We start from the raw sequence: 14178 nt of genomic DNA on the forward strand, positions 1-14178 counted from the left end.
TCTCCAAGTGTGAGTTTTGGCTCGGCTCAGTGGTGTTCTTGGGGCACGTGGTGTCCAGCGAGGGTATTCAGGTGGATTCGAAGAAGATTGAGGTGGTGCAGAGTTGGCCCAGACCGTCCTCAGCACAGAGATTAAGAGCTTTCTTGGTTTGGCGGGCTATTACCGTCTTTTTTTGGAGGGTTTTTCATCTATTGCATCGCCCTTGACCAAATTGACTCAAAAGGGTGCTCCATTCAGGTGGTCGGATGAGTGCGAGGAGAGCTTTCAGAAGCCCAAGACTGCTTTGACCACGACCCTAGTTCTAGTTCTGCCATCAGCTTCTGGTTTGTACACAGTGTATTGTGATGCCTTACAGATAGGTATTGGATGTGTTCTGATGCAGGAGGGTAGAGTGATTACTTATGCTTCGCGCCAGTTGAAGACCCATGAGAAGAACTATCCTGTCAATGATCTTGAGTTAGCAGCTATTGTTGACGCCCTAAAGATTTGGTGGCACTATCTGTACGGGGTTCATTATGAGATATACACTGATCACCAGAGTTTGTAGCATCTATTCAAGAAGAAGGATCTTAACTTGCGTCAGCGGAGGTGGTTGGAGCTTCTCAAGGACTATGATATCACCATTCTGTACCATCCCGGGAAGACCAATGTAGTGGCCAATGCCTTGAGTCGTCGGTCAGAGATTTTGGGGAGTTTAGCATATCTTCTAGCAGCAGAGAGACCCTTGGCATTGGATGTTCAGGCCTTAGCTAGCCGTCTTGTCAGATTGGATATTTCGGAGCCGAGTCGGGTATTGGCTTGTGTGGTCTGTAGGTCTTCTCTTTATGATCGTATCGGGGAGCATCAGTATGATGACCCCCATCTGCTCGTCCACCAGGACAGGGTTTGGTAAAGTGATTCTAGAGATGTGACTATTGGTGTTGATGGCGTGTTGAGGATGCATGGCCGAATATGTGTGCCCAATGTGGATGGGCTTCGGGAGTTGATTCTTGAGGAGGCCCACAGCTCGCGGTATTCCATTCATCTGGGTGCCGCGAAGATGTACTAGGATTTGAGACAACACTATTGGTGAAGTAGGATGACGAAGGATATAGTTGGGTTTGTGGCTCGGTGTCTCCACTGTCAGCATGTTAAGTATGAGCATCAGAGACCGGGTGGCTTGCTTCAGAGGTTAGATATCCTAGAGTGGAAGTGGGAGCGGATCACCATGGATTTCGTAGTTGGGCTCCCACGGACTTCGAGGAGGTTCGATGCTATTTGGGTGATTGTAGATCGGCTGACCAAGTCCGCGCACTTCGTTCCAGTTGGTACTACTTACTCTTCAGTGCGGTTGGTTGAGATTTACATCCGAGAGTTTGTTCGCCTTCATGGTGTCCCAGTTTCTATCATTTTAGATAGAGGCACACAGTATACATCGCAGTTTTGGAGGGTCGTGCAGTGAGAGTTGGGTACTCAGGTCGAGTTGAGCACAACCTTTCACCCTCAGACGGACGGACGGACAGTCCGAGCGCACTATCCAGATATTGGAGGACATGTTACGCGCTTGTGTCATTGATTTTGAGGGTCCATGGGACCATTTTCTACCGCTCGCGGAGTTTGCATATAACAACAGTTATCAGTCAAGCATTTAGATGGCTCTGTATGAGGCTTTATATGGGAGACGAAGTAGATCTACGGTGGGATAGTTTTAGCCAGGTGAGGCTAGGATCTTGGGTACAGACGTGGTCTAGGATGCATTAGACAAGGTGAAATTGATTCAGGAGTGGCTTCGTATAGTGCAGTCTAGGCAGAAGAGCTATGTTGAAAGGAAGGTCCATAATGTGTCTTTCATGGTCGGGGAGAAAGTTCTATTGAAGGTATCACCCATGAAGGGTGTTATGAGGTTTGGGAAGAGGGGCAAGTTGAGCCCTCGGTTCATTGGGCCTTTTGAGGTACTTTAGAGGATTAGGGAGGTGGCTTACTAGCTTGCATTGCCACCTAGCTTGTTGAGTGTGCATCCAGTATTTCATATTTCTATGCTCCGGAAGTATATCGGCGATCCGTCCCATGTTTAGATTACAACACGGTTTAGTTGGATGGTGATATGACTTATGATGTGGAGCCGGTGGCCATTTTGGAGGGGCAAGTTTGGAACTTGAGGTCAAAGGATATAACTTCAGTGAAGGTGCAATGGAGAGGTCAGCTTGTGGAGGAGGCCACTTGGGAGATCGAGCGGGAGATGCGGAGCAAATATCCACACCTATTTGAGACTCCAGGTATGTTTCTAGACCCGTTCGAGGACGAATGTTTGTTTAAGAGGGGGAGGATGTATTGACCCGCCCGGTTGTTTTGAGAGTTATAGCCCCGTTTCCCCCAATTACACTTCTTTTGTTCTTTACAGGAGTATTATGTCTTACCAGGTTGGTTGGTTCGGGTCCGGAGTTGTTTTGGATTGAATTGAGACATTAGTCTCTTAATTGGAAACTTAAGTTAGAAAAGTCGGCCAAATGTCAACTTTTATGAAAACGACCTTAGATTTGAACTTTTATGGTTCCTTTAGCTCGGTTAGGTGATTTTGGACTTCGGAGCGCATCCGGAATGTTATTTGGAGTTCCGTAGTAGAATTAGGCCTGAATTGGCGAAAGTTAGAATTTGGGTGATTTTGGCCGGTAGTAGAAATTTTGATATTGGGGTCGGATTGGATTTCTGGAAGTTGGAATAGGTTCGTGGTGTCATTTTTTACTTGTGTGTAAAATATGAGGCCAATCAGACGTGGTTTGGTAGGTTTAAACGTCATTTGTTGAATTTGAAAGTTTAGAAGTTCGTACGCTTGAATGTGGGAGTAATTGTCGTTTTGATGTTGTCTTGAGTAATTCGAAGGTTCGACTAAGTTCGCATGGGGTTATATGACTTGTTGGTATGATTTGTTGAGGTCCCGGAGGCCTCGAGGTGATTTCGGGTGGTTAACGGCTTGATGAGAGTTGAAGAATTTCAGCTGAAGCTGCTACTACTGGTGTAACCGCACCTGCAGAGTGGGAACCGCAGGTGCAAGCCCGCAGAAGTGAAGGAGGAGCCGCAAATGCAGATAAGGAGGATATGGGCAGAGGATGCAGGTTCGATGGCATTCCCGCACCAGTGATGGACGCAGAAGCGGATTTAGGACTGCAGGTGCGAGTTTTGACCGCAGGTGCAATGTAGTTCCCACACCCACGAAGAGCACAGATGCGGTCACTTGATCGCAAGAGCCGAGGCAGTGTTTAGGGATTTTTCTGCAGAAGCGGGGCATTGCCCGCAGATGCGGAAAGGGAGCCGTATGTGCGAGAAGACTAGGCAGAACCTATAAATAGAACACTTCGAGATTTTTCACCATTTTCATCATTTTTGAGCTCGGATTTTGGGGATTTTGAGAGAGATTTCGGAGTAATCACTGAGGTAAGTTACTTGTGCCTATTTATATCCAATAATGGTGTTTCCCCACTGATTTTGCACCTAGTTGGTGAGTGTTTGAGGTGAGATTTGGGAGATTAGGGCTTGAGAATTAGAGAGTGAATTTTGGGGTTTTGGAGGGGCAATTGAGGCCGGATTTTGATAAATTTGGTATGATTAGGCTCGTGAGTGAATGGGCTTTTGGGTTTTGTGACTTTCGTCGAGTTTCAAGACATGGGCCCGGGGCCGGGTTGAGCCGATTTCGGATTTTGGGCTATATTTTATTAGTTTTCTTGTGGAATTGATCCTTTTAACCAATATTGATTATATCGTACTGCTTATGGATAGATTCGGAGCATTTGGAGGCCGATTCGAGAGGCAAGGGTATTTTGGAGTAGGATTCCTGCGCGGTTGAGATAAGTAACAGCTTTAAATCTGGTTTTGAGGGTATGAAACCCAGAGGATTCATATGATGTGAGTGTTTGGAAGTGACACACATGCTAGGTGACGGGCGTGCGAGCGTGCACCGTGAGGGATTGTGACTTGGTCCGTCCCGTGAGACTGTAAAGCCGAATAGCCATTGTTATCACTTGTGTTTCCTTGCCTTTGAGCAATTGATTGCCTTTCATGTTAGAAACCATGTTTAGGCCTTTTGATATCACTGTTAGGACCCGCATCGGTCATATAATTGTGGAATTGAATGCTAGTTGCTGTCTTATACTCAGTCACAGTCTTACTTGTGTGTTATATCTTTGTTCCCTCTCATTTCTTGTTGATACTTGCTGCATTCTCTGTTTTGGCTGATTATTATGATATTCTGTGTGCCCGGGGGGCTGGAGAGGCTAGAAAGGCTAGTGACTGAGATAGGGCCTGAGTGCCGAGCTGTGAACTATGTGAGGTTATATGGATCGGGTTGCACGCTGCAACGAGCCTTATGGCTATTTATGGGTGTGGATCGGGTTGCATGCCGCAACGAGCCTTATGGCTACTTATATGATTGGGTCGGGCTGCACGCCGCAGCGATATAGCGCTTGGCCTAGAAGTAGCCCCTCCGGAGTCTGTACACCCCCAGTGAGCGTATGTACCTATTGAGAGTGTGTAATGAGGGTTGAGAGCCGAGAGTATGAGCCAGTGAGATGAGTTGAGCGACTGTTGCCTTGAGAGGCTGTACTTGCTTTTGTTTATTGTTGCATTTAGTTGCTGTCTGATGTTGTTGTGAAATTACTGGAAGATTCATATCTGTTTTACTTGGCCTCGAACTGATTTGACTTATACCACCAGATTTGAAAGCATGTTCACTCTTTACTGAAAACTTTTGGAAATGATATGTATTATTATAGTTCGTCACTTCTTCTCAGTTCCTTATTTAATTTTGTTACTTACTGAGCTGGTTGTACTCATGCTACACCCTGCACTTCATGTGTAGATCCAGATGTGTACGGTTCTGATGGTCGCTGAGTTCGTTCGTGGGCTGATTATCGGAGGCTTACGAGGTTGCTGCCGGCATCCGCAGTCCTTATTTCTCCTTTCTTATTATCTTTTCTCTCTTGTATTGGCATTTGGCACATATTGTAGTAGACTCTATTTCTAGATTGATTATTAGATGCTCATGACTCAGTGACACCCCGATGTCGGGCTATTTTTCCGCACTTATGTTTTATTTGGGCTTTACCCCCATTTTTATGAAAAACTCCGGTTATTCTAAATACCTTAATTCGTTTATGTTAAATTTTGAAAGTATTTTGGAAAGGTCGGCTTGCCTAGTATCACGATAGGCGCCATCACGACGGGTTAGGTTTTTGGGTCGTGACACTGCAGGACAAAAACTTCAGCATCTGTGTCCTGAAGTTTTAGAAAATGAACTAAACAACTTCAGCTTGTTTGAAACTAAAAAACTTCAGCATAATACAAAACTTCAACATGTTTATCCTAAAGTTTTAGCAAATGAACTAAAAAGCTTCAGCTTGTTTATACTGAAGTTTAGGAAAAAGCTCATGACAAAACTATTGAATGCAAGACAAAACTTCATTATATTTTGGTATGAAGTTTTAGCAAATGAACTAAATAACTTCAGCATGCATTAGCTAAAATTCTTTAGAAAATTACATACTGCAGGACAAAAGTTTAAGCATGTTTTGTCTGAAGTTTTAGCAAATGAACTGAAAAACTTCAGCATACTACAATACTTGAGCATGTTTTGGTATAAAGTTTTAGCAAATAAACTAAATAATTTCAGCATGCATTAGCATGACTTTTTTGCTTGAACATGAAACAACTTCACGCTACATTAGCATGAAGTTTTTAGCATGTATTTGATTAAAATTTCATAATTCAACTTGAAACAACTTTATTCTATATCCCATATGCAAAGTTTTTTTAAGATCTATAAGTGAAAACTTCATGTTTCATCCGTCAAACAACTTCATGCAAGTGTGATTAAATGAGCATTAGTGAAAACATCTATAGGCGTTAATTGAATTCTGATTTTGTTTTTTAAGTTTAAAACTTAAACAACATGATGAATTACGAAAATAATTGCAGATCAATCAGTTTCAAAAAACTAATTCGACTTCTGAAAATGAATTGCAGTACTTACAATGTAATTTTGAATTCCCAATTTGAATCTGGTTCAACACTTTCTGATTTTTTGATAATGCTGCTGAGATGAGAGAAGATCTGAGGAAGGACGGAGTGATGGAGGAGAACGGTAACGCGATTAATGCGTGATGCATCTTTTATATCTTTTGTCAGGGGTATAATTGTCTTTTTATTACGTATTTTTTTGTAAGCTGGCTACCAAATTAATAATTTTTAAAAATAGGGTACAGGTTAAAAGGTGGCATAAATATAGGGTACGACCGCAAATGCCCTTATAAAGAAGCGTAATATTGTTGGTTCCCCAAGTACACGCAAGTATACATGGCCGTCAAGTAATAAAGTGTCTCGAAAGTCAGATGTCGAACCCACAGAGACTTAGATCAATCGTTAACTAAGAAAACTAAAATCAGTTAATTGTCCAAGATAATCAAGAGTGATGTTTTTCTATTAATCTACTATTGCGAAAATTAAATAAGTACCAACTAATTTATCAAGAACGCAAATGTGTATGATTAGATTTTAATTCAGAGGAGATAAAAATTACAGGGTTGTGGTTGGTTTATCAATCCTATTAAGTTCAGTAATCACACGTGTTAATCCAGATTATCTACGATTGCTAATTAATCAGATTGTTTATATGAATATCGTGTTCCCACAATAATACTCGCCTGTCCACAATATATCAAGCCTACATTCCTATGGTATTGAGTCTATCATGAACGAATATAATATGGTATTTAACTAAGCAAGACCGTTAGGTATATTCCTACCCTAACTGCAAAATCTTTCCCCGAGCCACGGGTTCAGAAACAAGCTCTCTTCAATTCTACTCTAATCTAAACATAGCTTTCCCAAGCATAACATAGATAATATGGTGAATTGGTAGCTACAACAATTCACAAGTTAAAGCTAGAATTAAAGAAACAGCCATAACATGATAATTCGAATCAACAAAGATGTACTTAATAAACGTTAATAATCATGTCAACCACAACCCTAGAAATTAGAGTACTTAGCCACTCATGTTCGTAGTAACAACTTTCCAAGTATTTTGCATAAACAAATTACAAAGAAAAGATGAAAGAATGAAGAACTTGATGATTTTCTCCTCCAAAGAATGTTCCCAACGTCTTCGCTTCTTCCAAAATAGTCTCCTAGGTGTAAGGTATGTCAAACGTCCTCAAAATAACGTTTTTACAAGTATTTATACCAAGTAGGGTTGGGCAAAGATGAAATCTCCCTTTCCTAGCCGAAATAGGAAAACTTGCAAACTTAATTGTCACGACCCAAAATCTCACCTGTCGTGATGGCGCCTATCTCAATACTAGGCAAGCCGACAATATCAATAAACTACCATATCTTCTAAATTTGAAAACATAATATTTAAATTTAGGGGAAGAAATCTCACAGATACAAAAATAAACATTCTCAAAACCCGGTGTTACTGAGTACATGAGCATCTAATATGTATACAAAGTCTGACTGATAAAAACACTGTCTGACAGTATAGAACAGTAAAATAACTGAGAGAAAGAGAGAGTCAAGGTCAGCGGACGCTAGGTAGCTACCTTTATCGTCTCCAACGGATAGCACTCCGAGATCTAATAGTCGCCGTGTCCGGAAGCACCTGGATCTGCACACGAGGTGCATAGTGTAGTATGAGTACAACCAATTCAACAAATAAGAAGACTAACCTCTGGGCTGAAAGTAGTGACGAGCTCCGCAGGTACAGTCTAGTACATAAATAAAGGTACAGAAGTGTAGGCATGTTTTCAAGTTCAACAGTTAAACTCAGTACAAGCAATATAGATCAATACTGCATGATATGAGGAATATGACATCTCAGTGTGTGGACCTCATGTACTAGTGGTCACTAATCATTCGGTCACTCGGTACTCTTTATGGCCAATCCAGCACAGGGATATTCCATCCCGTATATATATATATATACACATCGAGTGACAGTCAGTCATTTAGTACCGTATAAGGCCAATCCAGCCTCGGGGTAATTCATCCCCAAATGTAAAAGATACGGACAAGATCCATGTCCAAGCAAATTCATCACAATATAAATAAGTAAGGCAAGTCCATGCCTTGGGAAGTCCATCCCGAATATATAATCATCTACGCTCACTGGGGGTGTGTACAGACTCCGGAGGGGCTCCTTCAACCCAAGCGTGATATAAAGCCATTATGGCCTACTGTAGGCGGGCAGTCTCGATCTGTATAATTATAAAGCCTATAAGGCCTGCTGCAGACGGGCAACCCCGATCCAGAACAATAAAGCCTATAAGGCGTGCTGCGGCGTGCAGCCCCATCGCATAATAATAAAGCCTAAAAGTCCTGCTACAGGCGGGAAACCCCGATCCATATAATAATAAAGCCTATAAGGCCTGCTACAGGCCGGTAACCCCGATCCATATAATAATAAAATATATAAAGCCAATATGCCCTGCTGCGGCGCGTAGCTAGATCCCATAAATATCTTCACAATGGATGAATATGACTAAGTGTGAAATGTACATTTTTAAAACAATTAATTCAACAGCAACACGACCCCATGGGTCCCAAAATATCGATACGTAGCTTAAACATGATCTTTAATAAGAGCCTCATCTCAATTTCTCTAATAAGTGGAGGATACACGGATAATAACATGGTTCTTTAATTTTTCAACACCACGGAATTTATTTAAGTCACAATTTCTATGGTGCACGCCCACACGCTCGTCACCTAGCATGTGCGTCACCTCCAACAATTGATATAACACAACATTTAGGGATTCATATCTTTCGAACCAAGTTTAGAAATGTTACTTACCTCAAACCATGTAATTTCTTACTCCGCAATGCCCTTGCCTCGTGAATTGGTCTCCGAAAGCCTCGTATCTAGCCACAATTAATTCGATTCAGTCAATGCAAATTATTGGAATTAATTCCATAAGAAAATACTAATTTTTCCAACAAAACCCGAAATTTAACTCAAATATTGTCCGTGGGGTCCACGTCTCGTAACCCGGCAAAAGTTACAAAATCCGAAAGCCCATTAAACCACGAGTCTAACCATACCAATTTTACCAAATTCCGACATCAACTCGACCTCCAAATCCTCAAATTTTATTTTCAAATCCCTAGGTCCAAATCCCCGATTTACACCTCAAAATCATGTAATCTAGTCGGATTATTCGATGATAATTCAATATTATGCAGTAGAAATAATAACAAGTGAAGACTTATCTCAAGATTTCCCGTGATTTCTTGCTCAAAAATTACCCCAAGCCGTGTTCTTTCGTCCAAAAATGTTGAAATGAGCAAAAAAACCAGAACTGCTCAATAAAACACTATTCTGGGTGCTAAAAGCCTAATTTCCGTCGCTCAAAGTGCCAAATCTGGTCGCTAAAGGTGCGCACCAGAACCTGTTGCACCAGCAATATTTATTTTCACTAAACATGCTCTAACTCTATCATACGAACTCGGAATTGGACGATTCTTGTTCCTATGAGTCACAATTAATAATAGGAACCTAGTCCTTCAATAAAAACTCAATTCATAGCTCATTTGCTCAATGTGATACCAATTTCGCTCGTTAAACAATTAACTCATGTTTCGCGCTAAAAACCTAATCGCGACTTGATGAAATTATACCAAACTTTCCAGACCATTCCTATAATTCATTATCAAACTCCCGGAAGTCTCAAAATTGAATTTTTATCTCTAGAACTAAAAACGGACCTTTGGATCATTACATGCTTATTTTGAAAATATCAAACTCTTCCAAACCTCTTCCCCGATAGCCTGTAGTGTATCAACTATAACTTCTTGTACCCAACTCCAACTGCCAAATGTTTTAAATTTATGAAAAATAGATACAAAGGGCTACAACTTTTATTTTTGGATCATTGCCAAATTCCTTATAGATTACGAGATATAAGCTTCCAAATTCAGTCCTGTGCAGTAGAAATTTCAGTGATACACATTGTTGTAGCAAAACAAAAAAGCAGTTAAAATGGCCTAGAAATAGTCTGAAACCACTCCGAAACTCACCTGATCTCCTCGGGACCCTGTCAGAACATACCAACAAGTCTCAAAATATATTACGGACTTAGTCGAGTCTACAAATCACATCACACAACACTAAAACAACAAATCGCACCCCAATTCAAGCCTAATGGAACTAAGAAATTCCAACTTCTACATTTGATGTCGAAACCTATCAAATCAAGTCCGATTGATCTCAAATTTTGCACACAAGTCATAAATGACATAACGGACCTAAGAAAATTTCCAGAACTGGATTCTGACCCTGATATAAAAAATTCCACTCCCCGGTCAAACTTCCAAACTTAAATTTTCTATTTTCGCCATTTCAAGCCTAATTTTGCTACAGACCTCAAAATAAATATCCGGACACACTCCTAAGTCTGAAATCACCATACAGAGCTATTGAAACCATCAAAATTCCATTTCAGGGTCGTTTACACATAATTTACCATCCAGTTAATTATTTCAACTTAAGCTTCCAAAACAAGAATTGTTCTTTCAATTAAATCCTGAATCATCCGAAAACCAAACGTGACCACCCTCGCAAGTCATAATACACATTTCAAAGGTGATTGAGACCTTAAGCCACTGAACGAAATGCTAATTCTCAAAATGACAAGTCGGGTCGTTACATTCTCCCCCACTTAAACATACATTTGTCCTCGAACATGCCAAGGGTTATTTCCAAGCCATCAAATCACTATTTCATTTTACCATGCATGTACCCAGGGGTGATCCCATGCCACCCTATTCCGTATATGCCTGACAATACCACGTAATTGAAGAACATTACTTCAACCTTAGCCCATAAACCTTGGAATTTAATTTCCAACATTCAGAATTTCTTTTTAAGACCGGAATCTCATATCTACACACTGTATGAGTCTAAACAAGCTATATCAAGCCTTAACCATGACCCATATATAATCACGTAACATACTACACAACTCGCACGCTCACAACACCATTTCCGATCACAGTAGCTACTCCAAACTAACCTGTTAATTGTATTAAACCCCATATCAAGCCAAACCTCATTCCAAAACCTTCGTAAAATGCTTCTATTTAAAGAAACACGCAGAATCTCATAACCAATTATTAGATCAACAAGTCATAGAGCTCTCTTACCCCAACCCAAACCATAATCACTTTCTAAGCCGACTTTCAATGTCATCCTCCAAAATATACCGTAATCAAATCTGATAGCACACATTCTAGGCCCAATGACCTTATATTTTTAAACTCAACTATCCCATAGACATGCCACACAAATATAACTCAAGCCACAACTGCGCAACTCGTGTACCCAAAAAGGAAAATGTCTTAAAGAAGAGAACCGTATTGCGAGTTCAACAAGCACCACCAACTGCAATGCTATAAGCTCATTATATATTGTAAAACCAAGACATGCGAATTTAATAACAGTAACCAGCTCTTCTAGAGCTCACATTAACATCACTTGCACGGACAACTCACGTGCTATATTATCAATATTTGGACCCACACGAACAACACACATGCCAATAATATCAGTACATGGATCCGCTCGGACAACTCACGTGCCAATAATATCAGTATATGGATCCGCACGAAGAACTCATGTGCCAATAATATAATCCGCCTGGCATGGTCATAGGCCTCCAGTTCAAGCATATCATACATGAGCAATCAAATAAGTACACATGTATATGATAAATGAATTATGATTCTCATGCTCCTGGACTGGTATAAATAACACGCCATAGAGTAGGCAGGTGCAAGGTGTGCTATCACCACTCAAATCGGCAAGTTAATGCAGAAATAATAACTACCCAATTTATTCAGGGAATTAGCCTCTTTGTAACCTCAAGTGTAGTCCAGATATTTCTCGACAAAGGTACGAATATGAGAAACATTATAACTTTACGCTTAATAGTCAACTCTTGGCATATCTTTGCCTAAGCATTCTTCCGAGTATGAATACTTGCCTCGATACCCGCACATAGTTCAAACCTCCCATATCTATGCACTCGTGGCGCGCAACTATCACAAATAATTAACGCAATTAGTGCCTCCACTGAGTTTAAATAAAATACTCACATCAACTAGGTCGCAATCCTGAAACAATTTGCTTCTGAGAACTCCCAGTCCCCCAAATTCATCGAATATATGAACCACCATAACTGATCACAATTCCAACAAATTATATACCCGTCCAGTTAGAAACCTCCCTCTTGCTTCATTCCAGGAGGAAATCACAATACACAACACGTTCCCCATACAATTATAGAAAATATCCGATTCAAACCATGGTAGAAACTATCAAGAACACTTTGAAATCCATTTGCACATAACCAAGCTATCGGAACCGAATTCCTCTAACTCGACCAAGCCACGCAGGTCATCAACCCAAAAATATTGCCACCAAAATATCTGTACAGTCTCACCACATCATAATTACCCAAAAGAACCGAGCATACTATTACCATACTGGTCTTGCCTACTACCTAATTGTCATATTTACTTCGAGTTTCTTCTGAATTACCCTTAAGTCGACACTTTTCCTTGTCAGAACCCTACGATCCTTACCCACAGCTCACTACAAGACATTCTAACATAAAACCATACCGCCCTAAGGCCCATAAGCCATTGTATTCTTCTTAAGCACCACAAAAGTACCACAACCGAGACCCTCACACTAAAAAGACCTTATGTGGACTTCAAATTGTTACTTTTTATCTTTCTTGCACTGAAATGTAGAATCCATTATGATACAAAATTATCGCAAGTCCCGACACCATCCAGTGTAAATAACCGATTCTGGCGATAAATAAATTTCGAAAAATTTTCAATTGACACATATATATATATATATATTTTGAATCCATTAGAACCCTTTTGAAAGTCACCCACTATGCTCTAATCTAAATTTCACCACCCAAACGGGCCGAAAGACACAAGTCCCATTAGCACAACTGTCACGACCCAACTGGAAGGTCATGACTAGAACCCGGGCCATACTTGCCGAGCACCAACATACATTTTATCTAACCTTCCTTATTATCTTTAAGGGCCGACAAGACCAATATAAATGGTAGACATGGATCATGAACATCCAACACTGAAAGATAATGTCATGAACATACGTAACATGGGACAACAAGATTGTCAAGAAACTATATATAAGGTACGAGCTACCATGGTGCCATGAAAGACTATACAACAAAAATCAGCCGACAAGGCATTCCAAACCATACATGAGTCGACACCTGTCTATGAGCCTCTAAAAGAACATAAGTGCTACAACATTGCCAGAACAGGGCCCCGACATACCCATAATGTCTATAACAAAAAATGCATACCAAGACCACGGCAAGTCCGGAGAAGGGATCTCGCCAATAACCGCTGAACTGAATAGCCTACTGTGTTGGGGGAGCTACGTCTACCTGTCTATCAGGACCTGCAGCACGACATGCAGCGTCCACAAATAAAAAGGATGTCAGTACGAATAAAGTACTGAGTATGTGAGGCAAGAAAGCATAAGTAAGAACAATAATGTAAACAGTGATAGGGAATATACAACCTGTGACATCTGGGTACCTCTGAGGGCTACTGACATGAAATACATGATACATACATATATATATATACATAAACGTTTAAAACATATGCCTTTGTGGGCATCATCATCATCATATCGTACCCGGCCATAATAGGCTCGGTAAAACGTACCCGGCCATCATAGGGCTCGGTAGAATCGTACCCGGCCACGTGGAGCTCGGTAAAACCCAACTGATCAGTGGTTGCACAATAGGTGCCATACCCGGCCAACTATAGCGCGGCTCGGTAGAGTAAAATAGATACATATATATGATGCATGCTGGACTCATTGGAATCACATTTTGAACCTTTCGGAGTGATGTAAGGTCGGTATCCTTCGTACACGTTATTAGGATTAACTCTTCATCAAGAAACTTATAAGAATCAGGAACTACCAACAACATTGATAATATAAGAATAAGAGAAGTAACATCAATACCAATCGTTTCATAAGAAGGGCAGCAATGTAAGTACTGCTAGCTTCTAAGAGTAGAGTATCTTTGGGAGCTCGTTCATTATATTATGTACAATCAGAGTCGTGCAAAAGAATGAAGGG

The sequence above is a fragment of the Nicotiana tomentosiformis genome, chromosome 6, assembly GCF_000390325.3.
Source record: "Nicotiana tomentosiformis chromosome 6, ASM39032v3, whole genome shotgun sequence".
Taxonomy (NCBI): domain Eukaryota; kingdom Viridiplantae; phylum Streptophyta; class Magnoliopsida; order Solanales; family Solanaceae; genus Nicotiana; species Nicotiana tomentosiformis.